The 25,194-nt window shown below is 56.6% G+C and overlaps 1 protein-coding gene and 1 long non-coding RNA gene across 6 annotated transcripts in view; one reads left to right on the forward strand and one right to left on the reverse strand.

Annotated features, from left to right (window-relative positions):
• Positions 1-1,471: 1,471 nt before the first annotated feature.
• LOC147576933 (uncharacterized) lies at positions 1,472-12,046 on the reverse strand. The gene is made up of 6 exons (XR_015241310.1): positions 11,762-12,046; positions 10,408-10,508; positions 8,838-10,298; positions 4,027-4,274; positions 3,453-3,574; positions 1,472-1,615 (listed from the first exon to the last, which is right to left on the reverse strand). It is a non-coding gene; the product is annotated as an uncharacterized LOC147576933 (long non-coding RNA).
• Positions 11,791-25,194, forward strand: part of BCL9L (BCL9 like) — a 28,546-nt gene continuing 15,142 nt past the window's right edge. For 2 of the 5 annotated variants that reach the window (XM_086678938.1, XM_086678941.1), the window contains exons 1-2: positions 11,791-12,593; positions 18,969-19,026. The gene's annotated coding sequence lies outside the window, so the exon portion shown is untranslated. Of the gene's footprint in view, positions 12,594-18,968; positions 19,027-19,591; positions 22,738-25,194 lie in introns of those variants that run through there. The other 3 variants (XM_086678939.1, XM_086678942.1, XM_086678940.1) reach the window with 2 other exon arrangements.

The raw sequence follows: 25,194 nt of genomic DNA on the forward strand, positions 1-25,194 counted from the left end.
GGGGACAGATCTGTGCCAGCCCAGGCTGGAGAGGAGGGGAGAAAGTGCCAGAGCCCCGGGCCCCTCCCATGCTTCTGTCCCCACGGTCCTCCCTCGGCTGGCCTCTGGGAGGCCTCTCAGGAAGGCGGTCCTCACGCTGCGGGAGGGCTGCTGGGGCCGGCCAGCGGGGGTGGGGGGCACTGCCTCTGGGTCTTGAGCGACCCCCTCCCCATTCCCCCAACTCATAATCCGATTGATATTCCTACTCCCTCCTCTGGACCCGTCACCATGGCAACAGTTTTCTCAGTTGCACTTCATCAGTTTCTCGGCAAATCTTTTTTTCTGCCCCCTCCTTCGGTCTCTCTTTTTCTCCTCCATCAGCCCGCATTTCTACCTACTCATGGTGCCCACCTTGCCCTGCCTGTCCCAGCTTCTGTTTGTCACTCGCTCTCCATTTGTCCCCACCCGCTTCCGTCCAAATCTCTCTCTACAGGTCCCCTCCCGTCTCTCCCTTTTCCAGCCCATGATTGTAGCAACAAGCTAGAGTCCGTTGACCAGATAAGAACTCCTGTCCTTCTGATATCAGGGCCGAGAAGCAGAGAGGCCTGGAGGGACAGGGTTCGGGTCCCAGGGGCCCTGGACTGAGGCCCATGATGCAAAGGTGAATGTAAGGTCGAGTTTTTCCGGTTCAGCTCTGACAGGTGGGGCGGGGGGGGGGGGGGGGGGGGGGGGGGGGGGAGGGAAATCAGCGTGGCTCTGGGGTGTCCTGCAGGCTATTGTTGTCAGTTCGATTCCCACCTTCCCACCTCACCCTCGGAGACCTGACCCAATGGCTACAGCTACCAGGGTGCTTCCGAAACACCTAACCTTCCCTCTGACTTCTTCTGCACACAGTTCCCCTTAAATCTCTCCACCCGCTCGTTGGTCATACCCCCTGGGATGTCCTACTATCCTGACAACTTCCACCACTCTAAACACGAACGCTTCTATTTTTGTTTTTAATTTTTAAGGCTTATTTTTGAGAGACAGACGGAGCATGAGCGGGGGAGGGGCAGAGACAGAGGGAGACGCAGAATCCGAAGCAGGCTCTAGGCTCCCAGCTGTCAGCACAGAGCCCGAAGCGGGGCTCGAACTCACGGACCGTGAGTTCATGACCTGAGCCAAAGTTGGACACTTGGAGCCACCCAGACGCCCCTGAACCCTTCTTCCCTAATCCATGTCCTCTCTTTGTGTTCCCGTGTCTCCTCTCTGTCATTCTCCACACACGTAGCCAGAATCCAAGGTGAATCACTTCTCCTTTTGAAATGTCACCCACATCCACTTCCAGCGCTCCGCCATTTCATATATATTGCCCTAGACCAAGCATCCAGTCAATCTGGGCCTCACCAAAGGCTCATTTTACACTTGGATTTTTTACTTGGGCCTATCATAAATTTGCCCCCCCCCGCCCCCGCCCACCCCCCCCCCCCCCCCCCCCCCCGCCGCTGAAACTAAGCCTGTTCTAAACACGACTTTCTTCTCTCCTCCTTCCTTCTCCTGCTTTTTCTTCTTAGTGTATTGAGAGACTTTTATGTATGAGGCTTTTCATATATATCATCTCACTTAATCTCCACAGTCGAGGAGGCGTTATCCCATACTACAAGAGAAGAAATTGATGTTCTGAGTGGTTAAAGTAATTTGCTCAAAGTTCTACAGCGAGAAAGCGACCGAGCTGAGATTCAGCTTCAGATGTACAGAGTTCCAAAGTTGGTGTTTTGTTTTATTTTTTGCTACATCAACCTGTTTCCATAAGACTCTTGTGCTCAAAAACCTTCTGAATCTATTTTCTTATTCTTTCTTTACATGTTGGAGGCTCATTACCATCTGACCCCATCCCACCTACAAAACCATGTATCATCGTCTCAGTGTGACACAGACCGGTATCAACCAGGAGGACAACTGTGTCATTTAGAGTTTTGTCTTCATCTCTGTCCCGTTAAATATTTTTATCATTATCTGATATGAAAACGTAGTAGCACATTTCACACATATAGCCCTGGAAGGATAGTAAACACTTTGAAGGACAAGATAAGGATCCCCCAATCGTCTCCATGCGTAGAATGTCAGGCCAACTTAACAAGATGAAATGATCAAAGGTCCGTGTAAGACCTCAGCATTGTACAATGGTGAGGCTTAGAAGCAGTTCACGTGAAAAGAAAAAAAAAAAAAGAAAAAAGAAAAAAGAAAAAGAAAAGAAAAAAGAAAAAGCAGTTTGGGTGAAACAGAATCACAGAAATGAGGGGTTTAGTAAGTTCAGTCTGAGTCATCAGCATGATATGGTTGCCAAAGTAAATTCAATTTTAGGTCGTATTAATAGAGATACGGTATTTGGAATAAAGGAGAGGATTGACAGCCTTGCTTGACTCTAAGTTGGCCAGGTGTTATCATGGGAGTGAGGGTTTATTGAACTGGGAATATTTAGGTTGGGTAGGAGGAGAAGAGTCAGGAGTCATTGAAGCTCAAATAAGTGAAGGGTTATCATGAGGAGGAAGAACTAGTCTTACATTTTGTGACCCGAGGAGGTAGTGCGTGCGGACTAATAAGTAAAGACCACTGGGAGAGAGTTCAGCTCAAAGGAAGGAAAAACAAATGCTCATTCATAGGGCTGCCTGGCTGGCTCAGTCAGTAGAGCATATGACTCTTGATCTCAGGGTTGTAAGTTCAAGCCCCATGTTGGGCCTAGACTTACTTTAAATACATGAAATAACTTTAATTAAAACCAAAAGCCAGGGTCACCTCGGTGGCTCAGTCGGTTAAGTGAATGTCTGACTCATCACTTCGGCTCAGGTCATGATCTCATGGTTCATGAGATCAAGCCCCACATGGGGCTCTGTGCTGACAGCATGAAGGCTGCTTGGGATTCTCTCTTTCTCCCTGCCCCTCCCCCATTGGTGCACAAGCTCTCTCTCTCTCTCTCTCTCTCTCTCTCTCTCAAAATAAAGAAATAAACTTAAAAAAAACCCCACAAATGTTCATAAATGGAACTGGCTTCCTTGGGAGACAGTAAGTTTCCCACGGCTGGAGGTGTTCAAGAAGACGGTGATTGATCCCCTGCTTGCCAGGGCTGTTAGCTGAGCATCAGAAAGAACCTGAACTAGGTAGTTGTTCTTTGTTGAGGCCCCTTCCCACCAAGATCTGTGATTCCATTGCTTTTCTTCTTCCTGTGCCCCTTACTAAGCCCTTGCCCTCCCCTGGACCTGAGGTCAGTCTCCTCTTTCTCCACAGGTCTCCCCGAGGATGCCGCGCTGATCACATCAGGTCCACATCTTTTAATTATTTAGCAACGTTTATTGTGTTTTAACTGTCTCCACCTCATAAGCTCCTTGAGGGCAGGTGCCTGTTAGAGGATCAAAACCTATCCATCATTGACTGTTCTCAGCCTCCCTCTGCCTCCCCTCTCCCTGCCCCCACCCCAAGATAATTTTATCCCTCACCTGTTGTTGGAAATCTTGTCTAGGCCCACTCAGTTCCAGGGCTTTTGTGATACAGAGAACTGGAGGAATAGCCGGGGAGAAACAGGAGGCAGGAACCAAGCAGCTTCCTTGTGTGTTAGAATCTGGGTAACGGGTGAAAGAAACGGAAAATAATGAAGCCTGACAGGCTAAGCCAGTCCATACACTAAGGAGAAGAGATCGGGCAAAGAGAGGCAGAAAAGCTGTGTTGACTCCAGAGGACAGAGAGAGGCAGAGAGACAGGTAGCTGCTGCAAGATGTAGCAGAAAAGGGGGAAGGGAATTTTAACAAGCGGCGTGGTAGGTTATGAACCGGAGCAGCCCGAAGAGATACAAGTGAAAATTGGGATTCCTTGTTGAAATTATTTTTGGTTGTGGGAAATTAGTTGGCGGGATCGCAGAATAGATTCAGGTTTCGTATCCTGCAACTTCCGCGGGGTCCAGCACAGTGCCAGGGTGTGGGCACCCCGTGAGGCGGTACCCTAGTCCCAGCAGACGGGGTCCCGAGGCTGCGGGATTCTGCGAAACAGACTGGATCGTGAAGCTTCTTCCCTTACCTCAGAGTTACGTCTTGTAAAAACATTTCCTCATCTGGGACTTCAAGTTCCAAGTACCCTAGCAATTAGAAGGGGTTATGGGTCTTGACAGATGGAGAAAATAAGGCCCCCGGAAGTCCATCACAGAGCGGTTTCTGGAAGTCACAGAGCAGGCTTTAGGCCCTGCTGGGACTGAGGATATGCCTCGTTCAGGGGGTTGTCCACAGTCCAAGGGTGCCATTTTTCCCTTGGGCCAGAGAGGTCCATGCCTGTAAAGAGACTCATGATGAGACAGAAAAGGGGGGGATGGGGGTGCCCGGGGCATCTGGGCACCCCTCCCTGTGTTCAGAGCTCTGCACCAGGCTCTGGGGGATGTCCAGATAAGAAGGCCAAGCCTGCCTTCCCAGATCTCGTGGCCTCCCAGGGAAATGAGCCAGACACAGGAAGAAGTCCAATGGAAAGTTGGAAGCAAATGCTACAGTGGTGTGGTGGAGAGGGTCTGGACTGGGAATCAGGAGGCCTGGGCATCGCTTCTAGCCGTTGCTCACCAGCCACGTGGTGTGGGGCAAGTCCTTTCACCACTCTGGGCCTCAGTTTCCTTACTTGCGAACATTCTATCTCTTAAAAACAAAAGCTCTGGAGTGCTACACTTGAGAGCAAATTAATGCAGCAACTAAATGTATCCTATGTGTGCTCCCTGCCCCCATGCTCGCTCCTCCCAGCACCGTCTTAGAAAGGCTCTTGCCTTCAGTTGATGGCAGAAATTAAATGTTCCCAGCACTCAGAACTGCCAGGCTATGGGGCTCCTGGGTGACTCAGCCGTTTAAGTGGCCAGCTCATGTTTTCGGCTCAGGTCATGATCTCACAGGTTTGTGAGTTCAAGCCCCATGTCGGACTCTGTGCTGATTAGCGTGGAGCGTGCTTGGGATTCTCTCTCCTCTCTCTCTCTCAAAAATAAAATAAATAGGGTGTGTCTGGGTGGCTCAGTCGATTAAATGTCTGATTTCAGCTCAGGTCACAATCTCACAGTTTGTGAGTTCGAGCCCCACGTCCGGCTCTGTGCTGACAGCTCAGAGCCTGGAGCCTGCTAGGGATTCTGTGTCTCCCTCTCTCTCTGCCCCTCCCCCGTCGCAGTCTGTCTCTCAAAAATGAATGAACGTTGTTATAAAAAAAATTAAGGGGCGCCTGGGTGGCGCAGTCGGTTAAGCGTCCTACTTCAGCCAGGTCACGATCTCGCGCTCCGTGAGTTCGAGCCCTGCGTCGGGCTCTGGGCTGATGGCTCGGAGCCTGGAGCCTGTTTCCGATTCTGTGTCTCCCTCTCTCTCTGCCCCTCCCCCGTTCATGCTCTGTCTCTCTCTGTCCCCAAAATAAATAAACGTTGAAAAAAAAAATTTAAATACTATCCTGCCCCAAATCCCTTTAAAAAAAAAAAAAATTAAAGTAAACATTGAAGGAAAAAAAAAAAAACCTGCCAGTCAACGTGTATGGTGAGGGGTAGGAGGTGGCTTTCTCTGGGCCCCTGCTAGTGGTAGCCTCTCCTGGGCTTCTGAATGCTGCTATCCCTCCTCAAGCCCACCAGAGCTAAGAGAGTATTTCTCTCTGAACTAACCAAGCCTTCTATTTAATTGCTATCTTCCTGATAAAGAGCCTGAAGATAAACTCCAACCCTCTTGATTTCCATTTGAAAAAACTAAGGCCCAGAGACTGGGTGTGACTAGGCCAAGGTCACATACTCTAGATTCTCAGGTTAGTCCTCTTTCTTTTGGGACTTGGAAAATTTATTAGAAATAGGTTGTTTGGGGGAGAGCTGGCTGGCTCGGTCGGTAGAGCGTGCGACTCTTGATCTTGGGGTTGTGGGCTCTTAAAAGATAAAATCTCAAAGTCAGAAAAATAAAAAATAAAATCTTAAAAAAAATTTTTTTTAATGTTTTATTTTATTTTTGAGACAGAGAGAGACAGAGCATGAGTGGGGGAGGGTTAGAGAGAGAGGGAGACACAGAATCCGAAGCAGGCTCCAGGCTCTGAGCTGTCTATCTCTATCAGCACAGAGCCCGACGCGGGGCTCGAACTCACAGACGGTGAGATCGTGACCTGAGCCGAAGTCGGAAGCTCAACTGACCCAGGCGCCCCCCCCAAAAAAAAATCTTAAAAAAGAAATGGGTTGTTTGGGAGTGCAGCCTTAGAGATCCCCCTCCCCCCCCCATAACATCTGGTGAGGTCCCTTGTTGGAATCTTGTTCTATCTTTAGGCCTCCAGTGAGATGTACTGTTCACCTGGGCGGAACCACACCTTAGGCTAGAGTAAGTCTCAGCTCAGATGTTGCTCCCAAGCCGGAAACTTTCCAGACTCCCAAGTCCAGGATAGGTGTCTCTCCGAGATGCTCCCCAAGGCTTCATGACAATGAACTGAGATCACTTGTTCACTTATCCGTCCCCACCTAGACTGCAGGCTCTGAGGGTGACACATCTGTCTTGTTCCCCAACACATACTCATCATCTCATCCAGTGCCCAGTGCATAGTAGGTCCTGAAAAATGGTTTTTGAATGAATAAGTCCATGGGTTGGTCAGAGAAAGATTCCAGGAGGAAAAGGGAAATGTTGAGTCAGTCAGGGTCCCTGTGTGCATGAAGTGCCCATAGAAAAAGGAATTCTTGGGGCGCCCAGGTGGCTCAGTCGGCCTGACTCTTCATTTGGGCTCAGGTCATGAGTTGGGCTCTGGCAGTGAGCTCGGAGCCTGCTTGGGATTCTCTCTTTCTCTCTCTGCCCCTCCTGCCCCTTCCATGCATGCACTTTCTGTCTCTCTCCAAAACAAATAAATAAACATGAAAAAGAGAGAAAGAAAGCAAGCAAGCAAGCAAGAAAGTAAGTCTTAGAGGATAATGGGAAATGGGGAGAGGGAGGGAAGTGAGCCAGCTGAAAGGAACAGCAAAAAAGAAGGAAGAAAGGAAGCCCGCAAGAACAAGGCCTTCAATAACCTGGAAGGGCTTGGGGTGGAGGGGAGGAAGGGTCTCAAGCCCTGAGGGGGATAAGGGGAAGCGGTTGTGAGCACCTAGAATCCCTCAAGAGGGATTCTTTTATGAGGAGAAACCCAGAGGGCCACTTGGCTGGAGGGGAGGGAAGCTGAGGTGTGCCAGGGTAGCTGGTAGGAGCTCCGAAGCCTGACTACCGGTTTGAATATGATGCTGGGGTCCAGAGGGAATGGGAGTTCTGGGAAGGCTGGAGGCACAAGAAGAAAAAGAAGGTGAGGAGCAGCGCCCCGCGATTGACCTCCTCTATTAGGTTGAGACAGAGCCTATGTCTTCACTCCCCCCTCCCTCTTCCAGGTCCCTGGGCACCTGAGACCCGCGAGTGGAATCCCCGAGGGCAAAGATCTGGAAGTGGCTGAGGCAGCCCGCTGAGTGAGGGGGACATGGCAGGGCCTGTGGGAGTTCCCTGCTTCCACGAGCTCTCCCAGAGGATTCTCTTTCCCTCCGGAAGTGTTCTTCGCGCAGGAGGAGTCCTCTAACTGTCTGCAAAGTCTTTCCACCCATCCCCACCGGCGCGGCGCGCAGCTTCCGCCTGCAACTGCTAGGCCAGATCTAGCCACCAGGGGGCAAAAAAGCGGCCCCTAGGTCGGTGTCCCTCCACGTCCCCACCCACACACACCTGAGGGCCAAGATGGGCGGTGCCTCACCTGGCTCTCGCACGGAGTCGGCTAGCTCCGTTAACCCCTTCCTGCCTGGCCTGGTTTACTTTGCTCGGGCAGAGTCATTCAGAGCCGAACTGGAAGGCAAATCTGATGGCGCAGGGGGTGTTGCCCGAGAAAGGGGCTAGGGTGGAGGTGAAGTCAGGGTTTCCAGTTACTCAGGCCCCTGTTCCAGCCGGGGCTGGCGGAGGCTACCATTCCCTGCCTCAGTTGGGCAGCTATCTCCGCTGAAAGGTGAAGGAGCCCCCCGGAGGCAAAAGAGGCACGGGTTGTGGTCACCCGCGCTGGGCCTCACAGAGGATACAGAGAATGCTGGGGCAGCCACAGAACCCAGACTTCCGGGTTCTCACGAGCCTTCTGTCGGCCGGGGACCTTTGTAACGACTGGTGGGTCGGGTAGTGGGGGGAGGGCGGCCGAAGAGTGGAGGGAGAGACACAGAGGACTGGGGTGGCGGGAGTGTAGACGGTTAAGATTTGGCAGCAGAATGGGCCAGATTACGCAGCTCTCGGGTGCCGGGTTTTGTGTATCTCTCCTCGAGTACCAGGCAACCTTCCAGGGCTTTGACCAGCCCAGATCCCGAGACTGCGTTCCGGGCCACAAGGTGTTAAACAGTGGTGGGAGTGGGGTCCGGAGTCTCCTCCTTCCTTCCTCCCTCCCTCCCTCCCAGCGTCACCACCTCGGAGTCCACCAGGCTGGCACTCAAGGAGTTAAGTCTGCCCGCAATCTGCAAGACTGGAGCCGGGGAGGGGGAGGAGGGGGGGCGAGGAGAGGGGGAGTGGAGGAGAAGGGGGCAACAGACTGCAGGGAGACAGCGCCAGGAACCCCCTCCCCAGGGACCTGGCCCCTGGGCCCCCAGCCCCAAAAGAGGCCCTGCCCTCCCCGGGGTCGTGCTCTCTTCCCCCGCCCTGCCTCCGCCCTCCAGCTTTGTGTCCCCAGGAGGGTGGGCTGCAGGATTTCCAGCCAAGCCTTGGCTGCCTGCTCAGTTTTTCCAAACCCTCCAGTCGGGGAAGGCGGGAGCCCTGTCAGGATAAGAGTCCCTCCCCCACTGCCCCTGCCGGCCCCCTCACCCAGGCTCCTTTTTCCTGCCCCCGCACCTTTCCCAAACTTCTTTCCCTTTCCACCCTGGCCCCTGCGCCCCCTATCCCCACCTCTTTTGGCTCCCAAGTTCCAAGTTCAGGTTCGAGGGGCCAGGTGGGTCTCACAATCCCGGCGAGGCGCTGGTAAAGCCAAACTCTGCAGGCCGACACTGAGACCTGCTGGGCGCCCGCCCCATCCCAAGACGTGGCCCCAGGTCCACCGGGGAAGGTGGCCCAGGGGTCTCCCGCCCGGAGGTGGAGGTGGTGCTGGGGGAGCCGGCAGAGCTGGGCAGCAGGCTCTGGTGCGGCTGGTGCCAGACCTTGGGGCACGCTTCGAGGAGGGGGCAAAGTGTTCCGAGCGCTGGCACGGTTCTGTCCAGCAGGTCTATTATATAATAATCACCATCTATCAGGAAGCCAGGCAGCTGGAGTGAGTGGGGAAGCCAGGATGCCCGGATCTGCTCTTCCTCCAGGCTCAGGAAGGTGTCTCCACCAAGATAGGGGTGTGGGCGCAGCCCAGAAGTAAAATGATGTGGGGGTCTAGGGGCAAGCGAGGGGCCCTGGGCAGTCCGCAGGCGGCCCGAGAACCCCGCCCCAGAACTCTGATTGACAGTGCTCTGAGCCAATGATTGAAGCCACTGTAGGGCTCAAAGTTAACCCTTTCTTGGGTCGTCAGTTCCTTTAGGGGATAGAGTGCCTTCCCAAGAACTGTTCTTCAGTCCTGAATTCCTCCCATCGGTATGGGGTTGGTGAGGAGTCTCAGCTGGAACCGACTTTCGTCCTAACCACTTCACGAGGTAATCTCAGATAACCAGCCCTAGAGCCGCCCTCCTCACTCCCCCTCCGCCTCCAGCCCCAAAGTAAATTGTATTCCATGATACGGTTGTGTGTGTACATTCTGTGGTTGCAGAGACAGGCCCGCATGGCACTGTCGCACCCACACTGCTCCATGAGCAGGCACCTTCACTCACCTCTACCCCGTGCTGGCACTTCCACCGACACTCGCTGACACACTTGTGACACTCCTCGTGACACGGTGACACACAGATACACGGAAACACCTGGTGATTCCTCGAGTTCGCCAGTAGAGGGAGCCGCTCGATTCCGGCAGTGGGCCACGGGCCCCTCTCCTCTCCTCTCCTCGCTCGCTCCAGGGTTCCACCCAGAACTCGTGGCTGCTCGGAGCTCAGCTCCGCATCCCGACCTGGAACCTACGCTGGGGCAATGAGTCACAGCCCCACCCAGGGGAGCGCTCTACATGGCTGCTCCACAGGACATGCTGAATACGCTTGAACTTACTGTGTACCCCATTTAACAGACCTCTTACAACACAGCTCTCACTCCTGAGAACAGTTTTCTGGACCTCCTGTGAACCGGGCATTGTGCCAAACGGATCATAACAAGCCCATGTGGTTTGTCATGTATGTAAGGGGAGACTGATCCACACAAATGGGGTGGGCCCTTCCTTCTAACCAGCACGATGTTTGAGAAATGGCCCTTTTGCCTTGGTGGCTCACCTATATCCACAGGACCCTGGAGAGAGGAGAGGAAATAGCCTACTGCCTAGGCTCTAGGATCTTTCAAACCTGAGCCCAGTTTCTCTGGGCTTCAGTCTTCTCTTCCTTTAAGTGGGAATACCTACCTCATGAGGTTGTGATGATTCAACTCCTGACCCAGCTTGGTGTTTGGCACAGCAGTTAGTAGGCACTTGGGGAAGTTTTGTTGATTGGATCCAAACATGATCTAGAGATAATGTGCATGAAAATGATTTGTAAACCGATGTGAGGCTCACACAGGGGTTATCTGTTTTTGAGGGTTTCTCCCTCATCTCCACCTGTGCCTCCTCAGACCTTGCCCAGGCCCCAGCTGCTGGCACTATCAACCCACCAAATAAGTGTTTACGAAAGCCCTGCTATGAGCCCAGCATTTGAGTGCTGTGGGGAATGTAGAGGCATAGAAAGCATGGTCTGGGCCCTCAATCTTTTGGGGCAACCAAACATATATACAGGAGAAACAAAACGTTAAGTAAGCACCCAGTTGAGTGGCATAGATGTAAGGAGAGGTAGTCAGGAGAGAGGGCGGTCTGTAAGGACTAGAGCTCTCTGGGGACCATCTATCCGAAGGGGAGGAGAGAGGGCAGTGGAACTGAATATCAGGAGCAAACAGGTTTGCTGGTCTTCTTTCTGAAGCAGCCCATGCTTGTTACTTGTTGGTATTAATTTTAGGTGGGAGCAGGGGGATACAGGGAAAGTGTCCTGGGATAAGGAGACCTGAATTCCACTTCTGGGCTTCTCACGTTCTAGCCGTATCAACCTGAGGAGGTCCTTAACAAATGCAAGTCTCAGTTTCCTCACCGATATAATGGGGCCATAACATCTTTCTCATGGGCTTGTGGTGAACACCGAAATCACATTGGTGAAATGCTTTTTAAAAGGGCTTTACAATTTCTTTTTCATTGCATCTATCCTCCTATAGGGTCTTGTGTGTGTGTGTGTGTGTGTGCGCGCGCGCGCCCACGCGTGGAGCACTTTGAGATTAGGAGAGAGTTCTTTTGCAAAGACAAAGATTTTGCTTCCACAAACATTTTCTTAGCATTCACTTTGGGCTGAGGACTGAGATGAAAAAACTCAGTCTATGTTCTCAAGGACCTCATGATCTACTAGGAAAGAAAGATGAATAAAGAGATGCTCAGTGCATAATGAATGTGGGTGGGTACAGTGAAAAGGGGACCCAGTATTTGTGTGTGTGTGTGTGTGTGTGTGTGTGTGTGTGTGTGTGTGTGTGTGTGTTGGGGGTTGCGGGAAGTCCAGGCAACTCCCACTCCTTCCAATCAGTGTAGATTGGAGGGTAGGTTTGTCAAATCTCTCTGTTGCCTGGGATGTTGTTGGGGCGTCTCATGCCCAGTCCTCAGGAATGGGGAGGAGAGAAGGGTAGAAGCCCCCTCCCCGCCCCCGGGCCAACCTGCCTCCCGCTAGCCAGCCGGCCGGGCGCCTTACCGAGTCAGACCACTGGGAGGCTGGGGGAGCCGGGTTGGGCGAGGAGGCGAGCGAGATGGGGGAGCTCTTATTTTGACAGGGGCCTCTCCGGGCTCTGGTATGAAGGCAGAAGGAGGCAGCCAGAGAGCCCCGATGCTTATTCAGGCTGGGGAGAGGAGCCGAGTGGAGGGGCGAGCGAGGCTCCGGCAGCGCAGGGGAGCCCGGGGAGGCGGCGGCGCGCGGCGGAGCCAGTGGCCGGACATGCCCCGGACCCGGGGCCGCTGCACCACCGCCGCCGCCCGGAGCCAGCCGGACGGACGCCCGCACGCCTGGGTCCCCCGGCGCCGCGCCGCCCGGGGGCTGCGACCCGGACCCTCGGCGTCCGACCAACAATAAGCGCCCAGACAGCCCCCTCCCCGCCCCGCGCCCGCCGTCCCCGCGGGCCTCGGGGAAAGTGAAAGGAGGAGGCGAAGGAAGGGAGGAAGGAAGCAAGGAAGGAAGGAAGGAAGGAAGGGAGGAGGAGCAGGAGCCGGAGCCCTGAGGTTCGGGGCCGAGACCCCAGCCCCGAGCCCCGGGCCGGGCGGGTGTGCACGCTCTCCCGCCGGTGTCCGGCGCCCAAGACCATGCTCGGCGGTTGGGAGGCAGGAACCCAGGCGCCCAGAGACCCCCGGATACCCTCTCCCGGCCCGGGCTGGTATTGAGATCAAGGCATCCAGCATCAAAAGATCACCGCCTGCCCGCCCCCCTCCGCACCTCCAACTGGCAACCCGGAGGACCCCAATCCAGTCACCGACCCTGACCTGGTCATGGTGTCCAGCTCCGGCCTGGCGTGAGGACCCCCGACCGGCGCGAGGTGAGGGGTGGGCTGGGGCCGAGGGCGAAAGTCATGCCAGGCAGGCAGAGGCGCGAGGAGGGAGATCCAGTTCGAACTGGGAAGGGGGAACACAGTCTGATTGTTGCCCTCTGGCACGCACCCCTAGGCTGTTTAAGAGGTGGGGGACGCCCTCAGGGTTTGTGGTGGCTACTCTTGGGCCCCCAATCAGGTTGGCAGCCCCAGAGCTCAGGGGGGAGGGCTTAGGGGCAATCAGGGGACCCTGCCACCCTAGCGCAGAGAACAAGGCCGGCCTTGGGCCAGCTGGAGCAGCAACCCTGCCCTGGGGGCTTCTGGGAGATGTAGTCCCCCTCCCAGGCTCACCAACCCCTTGGGTCTCAGCACCCCAGCACTCCTCCCCTGGCTAATGGGAGCCTCCAGAAAGAGGTACATTGGGATTGGGGATTGCTGGGGTTACCCTCTGCCCCCAAGCAGTGCCTAGGTGCAGCAGGGGCTGTGACTGGAGGAGTCTCCCGGCCAAGGATTCTCAGTGGTGTGGGCTTGGCTGGGGGGTGGGGCAGTCGCACAGTTCCTTGGAGGTGTCCCTGCTCTGCTAAGGGGAGGCTCCCTCTGCCTTGGTCCCCCTGGAGACCGTGGGGGAGGAATATGGGGAAGAGAAGTGAGGCTTAGGGCTTCTCACTTGTCTGGGGGTATGTCCTATCCCAGAGCTACTGGAATTTGGTTTCAGGAGACACTAAGTCTACTCTCCCCTTCTCCCTCTTGGGAGCAGAGAAAGAGAGTGTCCCTCACAGTCTGGGAGTCTGGAGGGTGTCTCTCTGGAGCAGTGAAGCCAGGATCTGCTTCTGTCTGTCTGTCCAGCCTCCTTCCTTCCGGGTTTTTCTGACACCCCTCCTCCCTCCTCCTTCAGTCTGTCTGCTGCTTGGGGTGTGTGTCTGTGTCTGGGTGTGGGGGGGGGGTGTGCTCTGCTGCAGAGAGAAAAAGTGTTGCTTGGGAAAGGTGAGCTGGGCATGTGACTGAGCCATGGGATAGGGGGCTTGAGGCCCACTTGATCTTTGGCCTTGGTTTCCTGTTTTACCTAGGAAAGCTGTCTGCACACTGTATCAGCTGGAATCCTACTGATGCCTCTGGGCAGCTCTCTGAGTGAGACCTCCAGGGTGGGTGGGCTTCCACTGCCCCGGTTCTCCCTGCTCCTCAGCCTCTCCAGCAAGCAGCCACTTCTGTTGGGCCTGGCTTTTCTGCTGCCCCCCACAACCCCCAGCACCATCTCGCCTTCTCTGGGTCAAGACCATGCTTTTGTGGCCCCAGGGGAAGAGCGTGATTAGGCCCTGTCTTTCTCGTGTCATCTGTGAATTGTCTGCTGATAGAAGCCTCAGGACCCAGTGAGAATGGGCAAGGAAGGTGAGGGGCCGAGGAAGTCTGGTAAGGGAGGAAGGTGCTCACTCCCCTAAGAGATCAGGCTCCTTGGCCTTGGAGAACCCGGTCTGGTTCTCGCTGCCTCCCTCCAGAGGTTCTCTGCTTACCTGTGTTGTTCTTGATTAGGGGAAGGGGAGCTTAATGTTTCCGAAGGTGCTGGTCAGGGATAGACTGGCATAATCTTAGATCCAGAGTAACTCTTATGCTTGGGATAGCAGGGGCCCTATGGCTGGAGATGGGTTGTGGAGGTCCATGTGGAGGTTCAAAAGGAGTCTTTAACTACTGGGGTTGAGGGTCAAGGCGGGAAGAGATTACAGAGTCCTGGAGAGGGATTGGTGGTCCACAGAAATCTGGGGCTAGCACAGCAGTGGTAACGTGGGGTCCAGTGAACTTGCTTATTGAACCTGTGCTGGGCGCCCGTGCCTGTCTGGGGAATTCCCGCCCCCCGCCCCCACCCCAGTGTCTGGGTACCTGGGTTAAGCGGGAGCCCTGGGCTGGGGACTCGACTTCCATGAATGAGCAGGGCAGTAGCCTTCTGGGCAGAGGCCTAGTGGGTGGCAATGTCGACTCAGCCAGGGCTGGAATGCCTGGCACCTGCTTTAGATTAAAGGAGATGCCTGCAAAGGGGGGATGCCTGCCTGTGGGGGAGTGGCTGGGACAGAGCTCCGTGGAGCCCAGGAGTGGGGTGGAAGGAAGGGACCAGCGCTGCAGGTAGCAGAAGCTCTGGCAGGAGCGGAAGGGGCCAGCGGTCACCCAGCTCTGCAGCCCCTCCTCCAGGGAGTCTGAGACAGGAGCTGGGGGCACCCCCACACTGCCTTTGGCGCCACAGGCTGAACTTCTGCCCCAGCGCCCAGGGGACGGGGCAGCTGCAGGGAGCCAGGGTGTCTGAGTGTCCTGTCTCCCCAGGACCGGGAAAAGCCTGCAAGGAGGTGGGGGGCACTTTGGAGTTCTTGTTGTCCTGATGCCATGCTTGCTCTTCTGGGGCTCCTTGGTTGCTGGTAGTGAGGCACCCCAAGAGCCTGGCATCCAGGGGTGACGGGGAAATGGCATCCCTTCCTTGCTCCAGGAGCCCTGGGCGCTGCCCGGGTGCTGACCCGGGGGGGAGGGGGCAGAGGGGGATGGCACCGTGGGAAAGTGGGCAGCCGTGGGAGCCAAGCGGGTACAGGCTGGGTGCCGCGGGCAGGGAGCCTCTGCCAGGCCCGCACTCCCTGGGGTGGGGCTGGCTGTTCCAGGGACTGGCTCAACCTGTTGAGCGCCCGGCTGCTGTAGTTTGGCATCTGTGCCCCTGCCTGCCAGCCCTGGCAGCTGCCCACCCTTAGCCACACTGTAGGGGCTGCCCCCCGGGGATCTGGGAAAAGGAGGCTCTGAGTGGCCAAGGGGCCAGGATGGGGCTGGTGGAGGCTCGCCCAGAGAGTCCTAAGTTTCCCCAGGTCCTGTCCTTTATCTACTAGAGCTGGGGCTAGAGCCCATTGGAGGGCTAGGTAGCCAGAGGCTGGGAGCTGAGGGTCTCAGTGGAGGACGCCCCCGTACTAGCACTCTTGAGGTGCTGCATGTCACTTGGATGGGCGGCCCTAAAGGCAGCCTGGAGTTACAGCCTGGAATTTCCTCTGCCGGGTGCCAGGGCCAGGCCTCCAGAGCCCCACCCCCAGCCTGGCCTGACCTCCCTTCCCTGGGAGAGAACTGCCGACTTTCCCCAGAGGTTGGGGGAGGGGCATGGAGGGCATTCTGCTGCCCTGGGAGGAAAGGGGTGACTTCCTGGGTGCGGGGGTGTGTTGTACTCCCTCAGTCTCCCCAAAGCCTCCTCCCCCCCCATGAAGAAGAGGGAAGCTCCTGGTTCCCAGGCAGCTGTCTCCCACCCTGCTCTGAGTATGGGGAGGCTCAGGTCCCAGGAAAGATCTCTGAGCCCTGCAGGGCCTAGCTATCCCCCCACCTTCTTGGACCCCTTAGCTTTGGGCCCACCTTGGGGCTCTGCTAGCTGGTGGAGAAGGGCAGCCAGGGGGCTACTCTGTAGGGGAGAAGGTGTTTACCACTGCCCATAATTGGGGGAAGTGGGCACAGGCAGCTTCCCTCTTCCTCTCACTCCTCAGGGGAGGGGTGGCCTCCCTGTCTTCTTACTTTTTCAGTCAGTGGCCAAAGGGGAGCCCTCTCCTCTTTTGCCTCCTTTCCACCCCAGGCCCTTCCTGCTTGGTTCTGGACCACCTGCCCCTCCTAACCTTGGTGTCTCTTCTAGGCCCCCTTCTCCCAGAGGAGGCTGGGATTCCCTCTGTCCAACCCCCTCCTCCAAAGGGCTCGTGGCCCTGCACCGGCCTGTCTTCCCCTCCCCCTTACTCCCCCCCCCCCCCAGCCTCAACTGGGAATGGCCCTGAATCCAGCATTTCCAGCATTTCGAAACCAAGATTGTTTTGAAATCCCTGAGTACTTCTCCACCCCCCTCTGCCTCCCCTCCTCCCCACTAGCCCAGAACTTAGTCCTCTAATCTGACCTCACGCTGTGCATGGCCAGGGTATGTGTGTGTGTGAGTTTGAGTGCTAACACTCAGCCACGTGCATACTACTCTGTGTGTGTGCGTGCGCGTGCACGCCAGTGTATGTGTGTATCCCACTGTGGGTGTATCTTCTGTCAGCAGTTCTGTGTGACTGGCCCATGTGTTTTGTGATTCTTGAGATCTCCTCATTCTCTATGAGGATGGCAGCCTCTGTGGGTTTTGAGCCACTCTTAGGGAGTTTGGGGTTACTTTTTAGGAGGTATCTCGGATGTGTATCTTTGGGAATTGTGTCCGTGTCTCAGTTGCACCTACGGGGAGTACCTGTAAGGAGTGGGTATGCCTGGGGTTGTGTCTCTTGGATGAGTGTACGTGTGTGGATGTGTGTGCGTTTGTGCACGTGTGTGCTCTGCTTCTGTTCTCACTTCTCTCCTCCTCCCTTTGAACATGTCTGGGGTGTGTCGTCACAGGTCTCCCTGCAGCGACCTGGGACATGGAGTCCTCTGTCCCTTGATAGGGAGGTTTCCTGGAGTGGGGCCAAGGCTTCTGGTCCTTGGAGAGAAAGTAGTGGAGTGGGGAGACTTTGGGATAAACTATCCCCAGGGCTGGCCTCTCTTCCTCTGCGCCTCGCAGATGCCCAGCATGTTGAGCGATCCCCAAACTATCAGTGCACCGTCTTCTTGACCTGATGATACAGTGGTGGCTGTCACAGGGAGGCCCAGTGCCCGAAAGGACTAGGAAAGGGGATTACCCCTCTACCCCAGTCACTTCCTTCCCGCAGGGATGAGGAACATCCAGCCATATCAGACCTGGGAGCTTGGTGGTGGCTAATTTAAGATTCAGGAAAGTTGACTTCTCTGGCTAGGGGCAGACAGTAAAACGACACAAGACGTTTGTGTTTCCCACCTTCACAGAAGACAGAAGGGGCTGGAATCCTAGGGGTGTGATGTTTCACCCCAGAAATATGAGGCATTTGGGGTGGGGCCAGCTGCCATTGTAGCTTGGATCCTGGGAAGTCCTTCCTGATGTTGAATCTTATCCGTCCCTTCTGCAGTTAGACTGTGCTCTGCAGTGGGGCAGGGAGGGGGTGGTGGTGCCAGAGGGGCTGTTTTTTGTTTTTTGGGGTTTTTTTTTGGCTAAAGCAAGGGTGGTGATAGCAGAGTTATGTTGTTATGTCAGCCTGGGATTCAGGCACTGGAAACCCTGATGTCTCGCTATGACTCAGTTTCCCATCCTGGGATCTCTGGCTACAGTTGGATGCTTCCCTCCAGTAGCACTTGGGTCAAATCAGTGAGGAAGAAGAGGGCCACGGCAGGGGCTGTTTGTAGGAGTCAAGGGCCTGTGGAGACAGCAGCAGGAGGTAGGCAGAAGGATAAGCTGTCCTTTCCCCCCACCCCCATGGCCTCTGGTCCCAGGACACAGTGGGAGGAAGGGAGGGATGGAGGCACAGGTTGGTACAGTGCTCAGTGACCCAGCAAGGGGAGGGCTTTGGCAAGGAATTTTCAGTTTGTTTCTCAATCTCTGTCTCTGAGACACGCACACACACGTCACCGCAGACACCTTCAGGAGATGAGCCTAGAAAAGTCACCCAGGTGGCGGTAGGGCAGGGTGCTACCAGATGGGGCTATGTGGAACCAGCTTCATTCTGGCAGAAACTCTGCACTTGCCCCCCTTGAACTGGAAGTTGAGCTCAACTGGAAGTCTCCTACCCAACTCCCCCATCCTGGGCCTGGGAACAACACAGTCTGGACAGGGTTAAGTCTGGTTGGCAGGGACACCCCCCTGCCCCCAGTGCAGAGAGAGAGAGGGAGGGGTGGTTAGCAGCTTGCTCTAGTTGGCGTCTCTCCCAGAATTCTTCGGAAAAGAACTCCCCTTTGACCCCCAGTACAAACTGAGCCCAGCCACCAGCCTCCCTCCCGCCTGCCTGTGGGAGCTTCACCCAGCCCCCCTCCTACTGAACGGCTAAGCCTGATTCTCTTACCCCAGGTCCTCCCACCGAGGCCGGTGGGGATTTTGCGTCTTCAGGGGATAAGGGGTGTAGCCAAAGAGACCACACAGGGGCTCAGGAGGGGCACCCTTCTTTTCTCTGACATAGGATAGCCCTGGGGGCGGCGGGCACTGAAAGCCAGGGTCCTCAGGTCTCCCCATCCATCCTTTCCCCCAGAACCTCAGGCCAGGTCATGGGAGTCATCGGCCCCTCCTCTCTCTCTCAAAGGCATCTTCCAGTGCCTTCTCCTTTCCTGCTTCCAGGATAGGGAGGGGGAGCGGTGTGGTGCAGCAGCTGGGTCAGGCCTGGCTCCCAGCCAATCCACAGAAGTTCTGGAGTTGGTGGGGGGGGGTGGGGGTGTCCGAGTTGCTCAGAGACTTCCTGGAGCTGCAGGCTGTGTGTCTGTGTGTACACGTTTATGTGGTGTGCATGTTGGGGGAGGGGCCGGGGTTATGGGAGGAGCAGGGGCAGAGATTGCTGGCTTGGGCTTCTAGCTCTGACCGTCTCTCCACAGGGAGCCCCCTTCCCAGACCACACCCTTGAGCCTGAGCCCGTCACACTTTGCTCCTGAGGTGAGAGCTCCGTGTGCTTGTGTGTGCCCTCCGCAGCCTCCTCGCTGCTCTCTTGTCTGCCAGAGTCTCCCGCTTGGCTTTTTGTCTCGGGCGCCCTCCTCCTGGCTTTCTGCCCCCCACTTCTCCTTTCGCTCTCTTACACCCATTGGAGGGGAGCTGCGGAGCCTTGGGGCGGGGCGGGGCAGGAAGGGTTAAAGCGCCACTCCAGTGAAAGTCCCAATCCTTTTCTTAGCTGGATCCCATCCCGGTGGGAGGTGGGGAGCTCCTGGCCAATCACCCCTGGAGGGCAAGGTACAGTTTCCTGGTCATCCCAAGTACTTGCCCCGCTCTGTCCCGGCTTTGGCCTCAGCTGGCTGAGTCAAAGCCAGGGTGGCTACCAGCCACCGTAATGTGGTTTCTGCCCTGGCCTCTAGACACACAGACACACACAGACACACAGACACACAGACACACACACACACACACACACACACACACACACACACACACACACACACACACAGAGGCTCTCTCCCTACTACCACCCCCCTCCTTCCCTCCCTCTCCTCCCTCCCCTCCTTCCTTACTTAGCAACAACTCTCTGAATTCACAACAAACACGCCTGTAGGCTCCTGGACTGACTAGGGAAAGCTGGAGAAGGCTGAGGACCAGGAGGAGGCCCTTCTCTCAGACTGTCCTCAGGAGGGAGGGGCTTCTAATCCCCCCCCCCTTCCCTGCTGGAGGCCACTACCCCTCAGGGACTGGCAGGAAGTGGTCCTGTTTCCAACTGGAGCCCTGAAAAAAGAGGGGAGCAGTGACAGGTGTGGCTGAGCAGGTGTGGGGGCAGGGTTTAGACTCCACCCTCACTAGTGAGTCCCACTTGACCTTTGACCCCCACCTGGTGAGTGAGAGGGGCGGCAGACTCACCGCCAGCCTAGGGGCCTCTCTCAGCTGGGGCCCTGTGCTGTTGTCATGGTAACTTGCTTGGCTCCCTTCCCACTATTAGGGACCAGGATGGGTGAGGACTTAGCAGATTGGGGGTGGGTAGGACTGGGGGCCCTAGAGAACTTTGCTCTCAGGGCACCTGTGCTGAGGGGGTGGGGACTGGTGCCCTCTCTTTGGTCTCTTCCCTGGGCAGGAACTGGGGGCCTCTAGCCAGGACCTGGCGCACATCAGGCGTGGAGGGAGTGTGTGCGGAATGAGTGAGGGGCACCCGTTCTCTCGTCAAAGCCGATCCAGGGTGAATCTGTATTGCAAAATGGTTACGAACCCAACTGCTGGCGGGTCTGGGTTCAAATCCTGATTCTTCCAATTCTGGACTGTGTACCTTCGGCAAGTTACTTAGCTTCCCTGTGCCTTAAAGGTGGGGATCAGGAAAGTACTTTTTTGTGGCGTTATGGGGAGGATTAAATCAGATCATGCATGTGAAGCATTAGGGGCAGTCTGATGTTACAGAGCAAGTGCTCAATAAATGCTAGAGTTGCTTCTCTTCATTATTAGTCACGGCTTTCTGCAGGAACCCCCGACCCTTCCCCTCCCGACCCTCCCAGTGGTGCTCTAGCAGGGAAGAACTGATGGTCGGTGGGAGGAGTGGGGGGGGGGGGCAACCTTTCCAGCACTTCAGATTCCTGGATTCTAATACCCTTCCAGACTCACTTTCTTGCTGCCTCAGTTTCCCCACTGTTGGAGCCCACCAACATCTGAGTTGCAAGTTTGCCAAATAGCCAGAGGCCCAGAGAGGAGCCTGGGGGACTTAGGACATGTCCCTCCCGGTCTGCCAGCCCTTCTCAGGCTGAGCTTTCCCTCCCCCGGGCTGCTTGGCTCAGATCAACTTTAGCACCCCTCCCACCATCCCATCCCTGCTGCTCTGTTCTTCACCAGGCTGAAACGCTACATTCTGTCCTTAAATGGCTTAACTGGTTGCCTCCTCTCCTTCCTGGCCTAAGAGGTCAGGGACCTTCCTTGGGGAGAGCCATGGCAGTGTGGAGCTGTGACTTGGATGGCAGCTGTGAGGCCTGCCCCAGGGTCCAGGGTCCCCTAGATTCCCTGTACCCTGCCTGGACATTTTCCCCAAGTGTGGCAGAGCAGTGCCCAGGCCCGGGATATGTATAGAAGCCCAGATGGGCCTGCCTGGCACCTGCTGTACACAAGCCGGCAGGGAGGAGGCATCCTGAACCCCCGGGGGTGGGGTGGGGTCATCTTGGCATCCACCGTGGCCAGAGGACTCTTTTCCTGGGCTGCTTGAGTGTGGGCAGTGCTGGAAAGAGATCTGCTTCAGCCCTGTGTGCCGTGGGGCAGGGGGGATGCTGAGTGACCCTGGGTGAGAAGGGTCCTGTGGGCCCTGGGGTAGGAGTGAGAGATAGTGGAGGGGCTGAGGCTTGGGAACTTCTGGATGAGGAGCCCAGGAGTAGGCAGCAGGCATGGGGTACCCACAACAGGGGGAGCTCTGCAGACGGGTGGTTTGGATCTTCTGCGGAGCGAGTATTCAAATCTCTGGACAAAGAGGATTAAGATGTGGCAGAGCTAGGATCCCAGGGCTCCTGGGTCTGAGACCTGGGCTTGGCTGGTCGGTACCAAGATGAGGACCTGGTACTCTGGCCTGGTACCAAGATGAGTGGGCTGGAGACCCTGGCTCTGCTCATCACCTCCTTCTGGGACCAGAGAGGACACCTCCCTTCTATGGGCCTGAAAGCGAGGGCTCAGAGTTGGCCTGGGCCATGCCTCACTGCCGGGCTGGCCATGCTGCCTATGCCCAGCCCCTGGGGCCTGTTCCTTGGGCAGGCTGGGGCTATTTTTGGGATCGGGCTGGGGCTCTGGGGCTGGTTTCAGATGTTCCAATGTGAACAGGAGAAAATGGGAACAGATGGCTGGAGGGTTCCAATCAGCGGGTCCTGCTGGGAGCAGGTTATTTTTAGGGCCTTGTTAACCCTTTGGGGGCTCGGGGAGCCACCCTGAGAGGGACAGCCCTCTCTAGTTGAGAAGAGGACAGGTCTTCTCCCTGGACCCATGCTTTCCAGAACTGCCTGTGCCAGTTGCTTTTCTTGCTCTCTTGGACCCTTCACCCTTTAAAGATGCGCATGGCAAGAAAGGAGGCCCCAGCTTCCTCCAGCCCAAACCCTGCAGGATACTACCAAGGGGTCAGACGGGGAGAGGGATGCCTGGCTGGAGGGTACAGGCCACTCCTGAAGGAAAACCCCTTCCACTTGCCTCCTGAGGCTTTGAAGCTAAGAGAGCGGAGAACGTTATCACTTTGGGGGTTCACACTCTGGGTTCAAGTGTATGTCAGTACATCTACTGATACCCAGGGGAGTGCTAGCTGAGGGAGCTGGCCTCTTCCAGAAGGGCAGAGGAAGAGCCAAGCGTTTGTACTTGGTACCATTGATATGATGTCCACAGGCCCCATTCCCTTGGATACTCCAAGGGCAAATGCCCACCTTTACCAAATGCCCACATATCTGGGTGCTATGCAGGGGGCAAAGAAGGGGCTATCAGGGCCAAAGGTGGTTTCCTGAGGGCTGAGTATGTCATACGTGTTCTGTTAGCTATTTCACTACTCGTATCTCACCCTGTAAATGTATCCTCATTTTGCAGATGAGGAAACGGGCTCAGAGGGACAAGTCCCATAGCTCAGAAAGGGCGGGATGTCACTGGCACCTTGTCTGTCTGACTGCAAACCCAGTTCTCACTGCCCGGCATCACTCGCACTGCCTGCCAGTGTCCCGACCCCAGAAGGTGAGGCTGCTGGGGCAGGATCTCCTCAGGGAGCAGGTTTATGGAATGAGTGTGGGAAAGGAGGCCCTGCCGGTCACTGGTCTCACAATCCCCTAAGCCCTTCTGGCCTGAGGGTGCCAGGACTGACACCAGAAACCCCGTTTGGCCTTCCTGTCTTCCCTGCAGGAGGATCACAGGCACACATCCTGTCTCGTCAGTCCCCACCCCCACCCGGCCCTGGCCCACATGCCCCTGCTTCCTGTAGGGTCAGAGCAGTCTGGATGTCAACGTGGGCAGAGCTTGAGGGCCCTCCAGGTGCTGCTGGTGCCAGGGGTCTGGGCCAGGCGGGCGAGGGGAGGGGGTTGGGAGGACGTCTGGGCCGCTGGCAGTACCTGGGGGAGAGAGCAGTGCGGCAGGCAGGCCGGCTTTGGGTGAGGTCCCGCCTGGCTGGCTGTGCCAGCAAGTCTGCCCGCACTCCGGTCCTCCCACAATGGCCCCATTGTTCCCAGCCGCCAGGCAGTTTGGAGGAGGTTCCTAGGCCACCCCTACCCCCCCCCCAACAGGGGCCAGATTAACCCCTTGGAGGACAGGCCAGGTGAGGGCCCTCAGGGAGCTACCCTGCCCATTCCTCCCTTCTGGGAAGGCTTTGGGAGGTCACCTCCCACCCACGTGTACCCAGCAACAGGACAACTCCAGAGACCAGGGTCTCCCACTGGGTAGGGAGTAGCACCTAGACCCTCTCCCACCCCCACCGTGGTGCAGGTGCCAGGGGGCAGGAAGTGCCAGTGGGGTGGCAGGCGGAGACCAGATATATTTGGGCCGGTGGGGCTAATTCCAGACACCACCGCCTGCCCTACTGGCTCCTGAGCTCCTTTCCTTCCTGTGAAACCAGAGCTGGGTTGGGCCTAGCTCAGGATTTCGGTGGATTTAAAGAGGCAGCACCGTCCCTTGCCAGCCTGGCTTCCTCTCCCCCTCCCCAGGTAGGGTCTGGGGCAGAGAGAAGGCTGAAGAACTGCTTGCTCCCGCCTTGCCCCCGGCTAACCCCAGGCCCTTGCCCCAGTCGGGGTACCAGCCTCTTGGCAACTCCTCTCTCCCAGAGCTTTGGGCGGGTGGGGTGGGCGGGGGTGGGCTGTGGTTTCCTGTGTTGGCTGTTTGTGCCTGGCCCAGAGTGCCCGCCGCCTGCCTGGGCTTCCTGCCCTGTCTTGTTTCCTTGTGCCCCCCACCCTCCCTTCCCCCTCCCCCCCGAGGGAGGGAGCAGCCAGGGATTGGGCAGCAGCCTTTGGGGGCACCCCACTGCCAGGGCATGACTGTGTCCCAAGGCCTGGCCACATTGGCACTGGCTGAAGGAGCCAAGTGAGGTGACTTCAAGCTTGTCTAGGCAATGCCACTTGTTCTGCGGCCTCCAGAAGGGACAGTGGGCACCAGAATGGGCAGCATCCCCCCCCCCCCAGAAGCACCCTGTTCAGAGCCCCCAGACTACAGTAGTCTGGGGCCAGAAGTTGCCATGTCCCTGGAGAATTGAGGTTGCCTGGCGTCACCCTGGGGCTGCAGGTGGGCTGAGGTGGTTTGTCAACCAGACAAAAATTGTTGATTTGCATGGTCTCCTTTGGCAGGAGGTGGGGGGAAAGGGGGAGAGCTGCTAGGAACTAGGGCAAGGGGAAGGCCTCTGAGTCTACGAGTCCCCATAGAGGGTCCCAGAGCAATACCTTGGTCCTTGAGCAGATTTCCTGCTGGGGTATGAATCCTTGACCTCCCCTGTTGGCTGAGTCACCACCTCAGGAAGAGGAAGTGACCTGGGTGGTAGGGGAGAGCTTCTAGGGACCAAGGTATCCTGACACCCAGGAGGAAGGGGCACCCGGACCCTGTTGTCTTGGGAGCTGCGTCTCCCTGAGCCAGGGGACAATAATCCTACCCCTATTGCTCTAGCAGGGCCGTGACCTTTCGGCCATCACAGAGGGCCCAGGCAGCCCATTTCCTCTCTAGAGGTGTCTGCCCACTGTATGGGGGGAGCATGGAGCCTCCAAGCCATTTTCTCACTGCGTCTCTTGGATGGTTTTGAGCTAGGCAATGAGACCGGTGGGCTGGCTGGTGAACCAAGCAGGGGCTTCCAGTGTGGGGGCAGCTGGAAATAAGCAGGTTGCCAACCGGTGTGTGAATGCCTGTTGTTACCTGTGGCGGTTCTGTGTTGAGCATCCGTGGAAGCCTCCTGGTCTTCTCCCCCAGCTGGGGTCGGGTCCGCTGGCTCCCCCCCCCCCCCCCCCAGCCAGGAAGACAACCAGCAAAGCAGCTGATCTGAGGTTCTTTGTCTCAACTGCCTCCTGGGCTCTGTTCTCAGGGTGTGCTCCTGGCGATTCACTCGGGTGACTGAAGCCGGTTTGTGAGCACAGGTCACCACTCCCCAGCCTACCCTCTAAGAGGGAGCCACAGCGCTGTTCCCAGAGCCCGGTGGTGCCTTTCCTTTCACTCATCCCAGGGGCT

This window comes from Puma concolor, chromosome D1 (assembly GCF_028749965.1).
Source record: "Puma concolor isolate L17-30 chromosome D1, mPumCon1.1.hap2, whole genome shotgun sequence".
NCBI lineage: Eukaryota > Metazoa > Chordata > Mammalia > Carnivora > Felidae > Puma > Puma concolor.